Source organism: Artemia franciscana, unplaced genomic scaffold (assembly GCF_032884065.1).
Source record: "Artemia franciscana unplaced genomic scaffold, ASM3288406v1 Scaffold_3833, whole genome shotgun sequence".
Lineage (NCBI taxonomy): Eukaryota > Metazoa > Arthropoda > Branchiopoda > Anostraca > Artemiidae > Artemia > Artemia franciscana.
Genome location: NW_027064397.1, coordinates 5,110 through 14,232, shown reverse-complemented (window position 1 = coordinate 14,232; position 9,123 = coordinate 5,110). Strand labels below are relative to the sequence as shown.

Sequence of the window (9,123 nt, the reverse complement as noted above, 5' to 3'; positions counted from 1 at the left end):
CTGCGGTTAAGGTAGGAAATGAGGTTAGCAACTCGTTTTGTATTAAATCAGGAGTTAAGCTGAGTTGTGTTCTATCCCCCTTTATATGGATCATTTTGATGGACTTCGTCTTAAGGAGCACAGGAAAGGCAAATGGAGACCATGGAATCAAATGGGGAGGAAAAATGCTCCTGGACTTAGATTATGCTGATGATTTAAGCATATTAGGTAAAAGTGTGAGCAAAATGAATGAATTTTTAGAGGTTTTGCGAGTTCAGGGTGCTAGAATACGCTTGAAAATTAATCTGAAGAAGACCAAGTCACTAAGGCTAGGAATAAGTGAAGATGAAAAGGTGACGTTGGGTAACGAAAAGATTGATCAGGTTGGCAGCTTCACTTACCTTGGTAGTATTATTAGTAAAGACAATGGGAGCAGTGAAGATGTTAAAAGTAGAATAGCTAAGGCTCAGGGTGTATTTTTCATAGTTAAAAAAAAGTTTGAAGAATAGAAAGATAAGTCTGCCAACCAAGATTAGAATATGGTAAGCTACAGTGATGACAGTGGTCAAACATGGCTCTAAAGCATGGGCGCTCCGAAAAGCAGATGAAAATTTACTAAATGTTTTCCAGAGAAATTGCTTACGGATTGTTCTGGGTATCTGGCTGACTGAACATATTTCTAACAGTAGGTCTTACGAAAAATGTGGTTCAATCCCACTTTCTTGGGCTATAATGAAAGAAAGGTTGATATGGCAAGGCCACGTTCTGTGGATGAAGGATGACAGATTGCTGATGATTGTCCTTTTTAGCCAACCGTCCGGGGCTACCAGCAAGAATGACAAGCAGTTCATAATTGAAAGTGAATAAGAAAGAAACATCACTCGTTCGGTAAGAATCCGAACGAGTCAAAAATAAAAGTCAACAACAAAAATAACTATGCTGTTACAATAGTTGCGACAACGAGGAAACGGAATGAATTAAAAATGAAAGTGAAGAACAAGTGGTTAAAAGAAATATCACAGCAAGTACAAAAAATATGCGTTTGGAAGATGAGCAGCAGCGAGAATGATATGCGAGTCAAAAATGTTGAGTCAAAAATGAAAGTTAAGAAGAAAGAAACATCACGTTAGAAGTACAACACCATTAAATTCTTCGAAGCCAACAATATGTTGTGCAAAACCTAGTACAAACCCACAAAGATGCCACAAACTATACAACTGTTGATTACAAGTCATTGGGACCCTTTAACGTTCTTTGTATTCCATGGAGAGCCCTCCAGTTTCCCGAGGAAAGAAAAGCCATCAAAGGTGATTCATTTGGAGGTTGATGCAGTAAAATAAATATATACAAGCGTTCCATATGCTGAGTGCCAGGGCCCGGCCTAAAAATCGGCTACGTGGTTTTTTAAAAGCTGGGATACATACATTTTTGGCCACAAAATGATCTAAAGGGACACAACTAAAAGGTATGGTGATGATAACATCACCTTAAAGGCCAGAGTGATGGTATCATACCTATGGTGAAGCTATGACATCACGAAAAGACTTACATTGTCTGCGGTTAGAAGAAAATCGACAGTTTCTTTTCTTTTTCCTCTGAGGAGCTTATGTCCCCTGAGTGTTTGTACACGGTATGTGGTTGTCCTCTTTGCGCTTTGACTCCCAGGCCTCAAGTATGTTCTCTTTTTCATCTTATTTATTATTTGAATATTGTTCTCTTTTTTGGTTGTTACTTATTTTATATTTTTTGTATCCCCTTGTATCCCTGGCCATGGATCCTTTCGAGGGGGTATAAGAGTATTGAATTTTCATTCTGTATTTATTGATGAATAAAACTCTGAACTCTGAACTCTGAATATATACAAGCTTGCCGTGCCGGGAACCAGCCTTGATATCGGCTACTTAGTTCTTTCCTAAAAGTCGCACATTGCCATTTCTGGCAACAAATATGATCTAAATAAGTCACAACTTTAAGGAAGGTGTGACCGTATTTAATCTTTCGTATTTTAATGTAGTTTACGTAGTTTATGTGATCTTCTATATATGCAAAATAAGTTGTTTGTCTGTCTGTCGACTGACGTCATTATAAGGATTGAGCTGTATGTCGTCATGAAGTTAGTTGTTGTCATGTTTGTTATGGCGATGCTTAGTATATGACGTCATTATAAGTATTTAAGAAAATCTTTCAAAGACAAATTTTTAATTGCAAGAAGGTCGTTGAAAGAGAAATTTTTAATATCTATATATATACTAGCTGTTGGGGTGGCGCTTCGCGCCACCCCAACACCTAGTTAGTAGGGGCACTTCGCTCCCACCCCCAGCCCCCCCGCGCGCGTAAGTCGTTACGCGCCATATTAGTTACGTGCCGTTGTAGTTGTTTCCCTATGTCCCACCTGTGAATATATATCTATATATATATATATATGTATATATATATATATATATATATATATATATATATATATATATATATATATATATATATATATATATATATATATATATATATATATATATATATATATATATATATATATATATATATATATATATATATATATATATATATATATATATATATATATATATATATATATATATATATATATATATATATATGTTTTTAACTACGTAAAACTTGCGAATATACAACATTCTTTGCTGTCCCATTGTCTGTGCATATAAATAGATTGTCAGGTTTATCGACTCTTGAACATGCAACATATAATGGTCCATGGGAAAACAATCCGTATTCAGATCTATACCTCATGATTCTAATGATTGCCCTTGAGCTTTGTTGATGGTGATTGCTAATCGACCATTCCCTGTGTCGCCATCGTCATTTACATATCCCCCTGTGCCCCCGGCGTCCCCTTTGTAGTTTTGTCCCTGTGTCCCGGTCGTCATTTGTGTCCCGGTGTCCCAGTCTGTGATTTCTCTTTGAGTGTCCCTGGCGTCATTTATATTCCTTGTGTCCCGGTGTCCCGGTCGTCATTTATATCCCCCTGTGCCCCCCGGCGTCCCCGTTGTAGTTGTGTCCCTGTGTCCCGGTCGTCATTTATATTCCCTGTGTCCCGGTCGTCATTTGTATCCCGGTGTCCCGGTCTGTATATACATTCGTTTTTTAGTTTTGTTTTTCTCCTTTATTTTTCATTTTTTTTCCTTTTTTATTTTTTTTCTTTTTTAGTTTTTTTCAGTTTTTTAGCTTTCTTAGTTTTTTTATTAGTTTTTAGTTTTTTTTTTTCTTTTTAGTTTTTTTGTGGTTTTTACCTTTTTTTAGTTTTTTTTAGTTTTTTTACTTATGTCCTGGTCGTCATTTATACTCCCTGTGTCCCGGTCGTCATTTGTGTCCCGGTGCTTTGTTGATGGTGATTCCTAATCGAACATTCCTTTTGTCCCGGTCGCTTTTTCTTTGAGTGTCGTCATTTATATTCCCTATGTGCCGGTGTTCCGGTCGTCATTTGTGTCCCGATGTCCCGGTCTGTAATTTCGTCAGTTGGAAACATGACGTCAGTCGACACACAAACATGACGTCACCCGACAGACAGACCCACACACGCACAGACAACTTATTTTTATATAGATACTAGCTGTTGGGGTTTTTACCTTTTTTTAGTTTTTTTTAGTTTTTTTACTTATGTCCTGGTCGTCATTTATACTCCCTGTGTCCCGGTCGTCATTTGTGTCTCGGTGCTTTGTTGATTGCTAATTTATATTATATTTATATTTATATTTTTTATATTTATTAATATTTTTTTAGTTTTCTTTTTCTCTTATTTTTCAGTTTTTTCCTTTTTTTTAGTTTTTTCTTTTTTAGTTTTTAGTTTTTTTTTTATTTTTTACCTTTTTTTAGTTTTTTTAGTTTTTTTAGTTTTTTAGCTTTTTTAGTTTTTTTATTAGTTTTTAGTTTTTTTTTTAGTTTTTGCCTTTTTTTAGTTTTTTCAGTTTTTTTTAGTTTTTAGTTTTTTACCTTTTTTTAGTTTTTTTTAGTTTTTTAGCTTTTTTAGTTTTTTTTCTTTTTAGTTTTTTTTGTAGTTTTTACCTTTTTTAGTTTTTTTTCTTCTTTTGTATTAGTGTGAAATAATTCAGACGTCATATGCGGACAAACACGACGTCACTCGACAGACAGACAGACAGACATAACCCACAAACAACTTATTTTTATATATATGTATTCATATTTTTTTAGTTTTCTTTTTCTCTTTTATTTTTCAGTTTTTCCTTTTTTTTTAGTTTTTTTCTTTTTTAGTTTTTAGTTTTTTTAGTTTTTTACCTTTTTTTATTTTTTTTTAGTTTTTTTAGTTTTTTAGCTTTTTTAGTTTTTTTATTAGTTTTTATTTTTTTTGTAGTTTTTGCCTTTTTTATTTTTTTCAGTTTTTTTTAGTTATTAGATTTTTACCTTTTTTTAGTTTTTTTTAGTTTTTTAGCTTTTTTAGTTTTTTTTTCTTTTTAGTTTTTTTTTGTAGTTTTTACCTTTTTTAGTTTTTTTCTTCTTTTGTATTAGTGTGAAATAATTCAGACGTCATATGCGAACAAACATGACGTCACCTGATCCATCCACAGATCCACACACAGACAACTTATTTTTATATATATAGACTAGCTGTTGGGGTGGCGCTTCACGCCACCCCAACACCTAGTTTGTGGGGGCGCTTCGCGCCCCCCCCCCCAAGCCCCCCCGCGCGCGTAAGTCGTTACGCGCCATAATAGTTACGCGCCATTGTAGTTGTGTCCCTATGTCCCACCTGTGAATATAGATAGATATAGATATATATATATATATATATATATATATATATATATATATATATATATATATATATATATATATATATATATATATATATATATATATATATATATATATATATATATATATATATGGTTTTAACTACGTAAAACTTGCGAATATACAACATTCTTTGCTGTCCCATTGTCTTTGCATATAAATAGATTGTCAGGTTTACCGACTCTTGAACATGCAACATATAATGGTCCATGGGAAAACAATCTATATTCAGATCTATACCTCATGATTCTAATGATTGCCCTTGAGCTTTGTTGATGGTGATTGCTAATCGACCATTCCCTGTCCCGGTGTCCCGGTCGTCATTTATATCCCCCTGTTTCCCACGGTGTCCCCGTTGTAGTTGTGTCCCTGTGTCCCGGTCGTCATTTATATTCCCTGTGTCCCGGTCGTCATTTGTATCCCGGTGTCCCGGTCTGTATATACATTCGTTTTTTAGTTTTGTTTTTCTCCTTTATTTTTTTCCTTTTTTTCTTTTTTAGTTTATTTAGATTTTTAGATTTTTTAGTTTTTTTATTAGTTTTTAGTTTTTTTTTCTTTTTAGTTTTTTTGTAGTTTTTACCTTCTTTTTAGTTTTGTTAGTTTTTTTTTTTTACTTATGTCCTGGTCGTCATTTATACTCCCTGTGTCCCGGTGCTTTGTTGATTGCTAATCGAACATTCCTTTTGTCCTGGTCGCTTTCTCTTTGAGTGTCGTCATTTATTTTTTTCTTTTTTAGTTCTTTTAGTTTTACCTTTTTTAGTTTTTTTTAGTTTTTTAGATGAAAATTTTTTTTAGTTTTTTCCTTTTTTTCTTTTTAGTTTTTTATTGGTTTTTACCTTTATTTTAGCTTATTTTTCAGTTTTTTCCTTTTTTGTAGTTTTTTTTTATTTTTTATTTTTTTTAGTTTTTTACCTTTTTTTAGTTTTTTTTATTTTTTTTAGTTTTTTAGCTTTTTTACTTTTTTTATTAGTTTTTAGTTTTTTTTGTAGTTTTTGCCTTTTTTTAGTTTTTTCAGTTTTTTTTTAGTTTTTTATTGGTTTTTTTTTTTGTAGTTTTTGCCTTTTTTTTAGTTTTTTTAGTTTTTTAGCTTTTTTATTAGTTTTTAGTTTTTTTTTGTAGTTTTTGCCTTTTTTTAGTTTTTTTCTTTTTAGTTTTTTTGTAGTTTTTACCTTCTTTTTAGTTTTGTTAGTTTTTTTTTTACTTATGTCCTGGTCGTCATTTATACTCCCTGTGTCCCGGTGCTTTGTTGATTGCTAATCGAACATTCCTTTTGTCCTGGTCGCTTTCTCTTTGAGTGTCGTCATTTATTTTTTTCTTTTTTAGTTTTTTTAGTTTTTACCCTTTTTAGTTTTTTTTAGTTTTTTAGATGAAAATTTTTTTTAGTTTTTTCCTTTTTTTCTTTTTAGTTTTTTATTGGTTTTTACCTTTATTTTAGCTTATTTTTCAGTTTTTTCCTTTTTTTTAGTTTTTTTTTTATTTTTTATTTTTTTTTAGTTTTTTACCTTTTTTTAGTTTTTTTTAGTTTTTTTAGTTTTTTAGCTTTTTTACTTTTTTTTATTAGTTTTTAGTTTTTTTTTGTAGTTTTTGCCTTTTTTTAGTTTTTTCAGTTTTTTTTTTTAGTTTTTTATTGGTTTTTACCTTTATTTTAGCTTCATTCATCATTTCATTTCATCATATACCAGTTCAAAAACGAATGTATTCAAGCCGAAGTAGCTGAGTTGGTAAAGCGTTATGTTCCAGGTTCTAGGTCCGAGAGGTTCCAGGTTCGAACCTTGGCTTTAGCATTAATACAAAAGAAGAAAAAGAAATAAAAAAGGTAAAAACTACAAAAAAAACTAAAAATAAAATACTAAAAAACTAAAAAAGCAAAAAAAACTAAAAAAAGGTACAAAACTAAAAACTAAAAAAGAAAAAAACTAAAAAAAAACTATAAAAAGGTAAAAACTACAAAAAAAAACTAAAAAGAAAAAAAACTAAAAAAAGGAAAAAACTGAAAAATAAAGGAGAAAAAGAAAACTAAAAACCGGGACACAGGGAATATAAATGACGACCGGGACACTCAAAGAGAAATTACAGACTGGGACACAAATAACGACCGGGAGATATAAATGACGACCGGGAAACTAAAAGATAAATTACAGACCGGGACAGAAATGACGACCGGGACGCTCAAAGAGAAACTACAGACTGGGACACTGGGACACAAATGACGACCGGGATACTGGGAATATAAATGACGACCGGGACACAGGGACACAACTACAACGGGGATGCCGGGGGCACAGGGGGATATATAAATGACGATAGGGACACAGGGAATGTTCGATTAACAATCACCATCAACAAAGCTCAAGTGCAATCATTAGAACAATGAGGTATAGATCTGAATACGGATTGTTTTTCCCATTTACAATTTTATGTTGCATGTTCAAGAGTCGGTAAACCTGAGAATCTATTTATATGCACAGACAATGGGACATCGAAGAATGTTGTATATTCGCAATTTTTACGTAGTTAAAAACATATATATATCTATCTATATTCACAGGTGGGACACAGTGACACAACTACAATGGCACGTAACTAATATGTTGCGTAACGACTTACGCGCGCGGGGCGGGGGGCTTGGGGGCGCGCAATAATGACGACCAGGACACAAGGAATATTAATGACGACCGGGACGCTCAAAGAGAAATTACAGACTGGGACACTGGGACACAAATGACGACCGGGATACTGGGAATATAAATGACAACCAGGACACAACTACAACGGGGATGCCGGGGGCACAGGGGGATATATAAATGACGACGGGGCACAGGGAATGTTCGATTAGCTATCACCATCAACAAAGCTCAATGGCAATCATTAGAATAATCAGGTATAGATCTGAATACGGATTGTTTTTCCCATGGACAATTTTATGTTGCATGTTCAAGAGTCGGTAAACCTGACAATCTATTTATATGCACAGACAAGAGGAAATCGAAGAATGTTGTATATTCGCAAGTTTTACGTAGTTAAAAACATATATATATATATATATATATATATATATATATATATATATATATATATATATATATATATATATATATATATATATATATATATATATATATATATTCACAGGTGGGACACAACTACAATGGCGTGTAACTGATATGGCGCGTAACGACTTACGCACCCCATCAGCTAGTAACTGTATAATTATTAATTTCTTACTCAAGGGGCTGTTCACTTGACTAAGAACGGAGGAGTACCAACCACCATAATGCACGTAGACAACTAGATAATACGGATAAGAACGGAGTCTTAACGGAATCTAGATAAGAACGGAGGAGTACTAACCACCATAATGCACGTAGACAACGTAGGCGAAAATGGTTCCATATTTTATTAAATGAAATTTACATTTTTTTGAATTTTATGCCTAAAAAATGATCTGTGTAGGTCACGAGTTTAACAAAATTGGTTATGAGCCTTTAATTTCGGGACAATAAATCATCAAGTTATCCCAGGAGGGTGTTTCTGCCAGCCAGATGTGCTCACTGAGAAAAAAGTTTATGGTAAAGTTTAGCACTACTGAATATTTCTAATAGAATACACTTGAGTAACTAGTTAAGGCCCAAGTCTATGGTATCACAATCTTGTATTCCAAATTATAAGGTGAGGTAAATTCTGCTAATTCGGTCAGAAATGGGGTTACTACTATTTCATGTTTTATTTGATCAGTCAAAACTATCAAACAGTTCGTGGTAACGAACTGTAGTAAGGAGCGATCTGGCTCAATAGTAACCAAAACTCTAAAAAATTGAATTTTGATATCAATAGCTACATCAAAAGAATCGCATTTTAATGCTGATTTTCAATATATAAGTTTCATCAAGTTTAGTCTTACCCATCAAAAGTTACGAGCCTGAGAAAATTTGCCTTATTTAGGAAAATAGGGGGAAACACCCCCTAAAAGTCGTAGGATCTTAACGAAAATGACACCATCTGATTCAGCGTATCAGAGAACCCTACTGTAGAAGTTTCAAGCTCCTATCTACAAAAATGTGGAATTTTGTATTTTTTGCCAGAAGACAAATCACGGGTGCGTGTTTATTTGTTTGTTTTTTTTTTGTTTTTTTTTTTTTCTTTTCCCCAGGGGTCATCGTATCGACCAAGTGGTCTTAGAATGTCGCAAGAGGGCTCATTCTAACGGAAATGAAAAGTTCTAGTGCCCTTTTTAAGTGACCAAAAAAATTGGAGGGCACCTAGGCCCCCTCCCACGCTCATTTTTTCTCCAAAGTCAACAGATCAAAATTTTGAGATAGCCATTTTGTTCCGCATAGTCAAAAACCATAATAACTA

General features: G+C 33.1%; 1 long non-coding RNA gene across 1 annotated transcript; it reads right to left on the bottom strand.

Annotated features, from left to right (window-relative positions):
* Positions 1 to 5,212: 5,212 nt before the first annotated feature.
* On the bottom strand, positions 5,213 to 6,387 carry LOC136043239 (uncharacterized). The gene is made up of 2 exons (XR_010621573.1): positions 5,937 to 6,387; positions 5,213 to 5,347 (listed from the first exon to the last, which is right to left on the bottom strand). It is a non-coding gene; the product is annotated as an uncharacterized LOC136043239 (long non-coding RNA).
* Between the last annotated feature and the right edge of the window lie 2,736 nt (positions 6,388 to 9,123).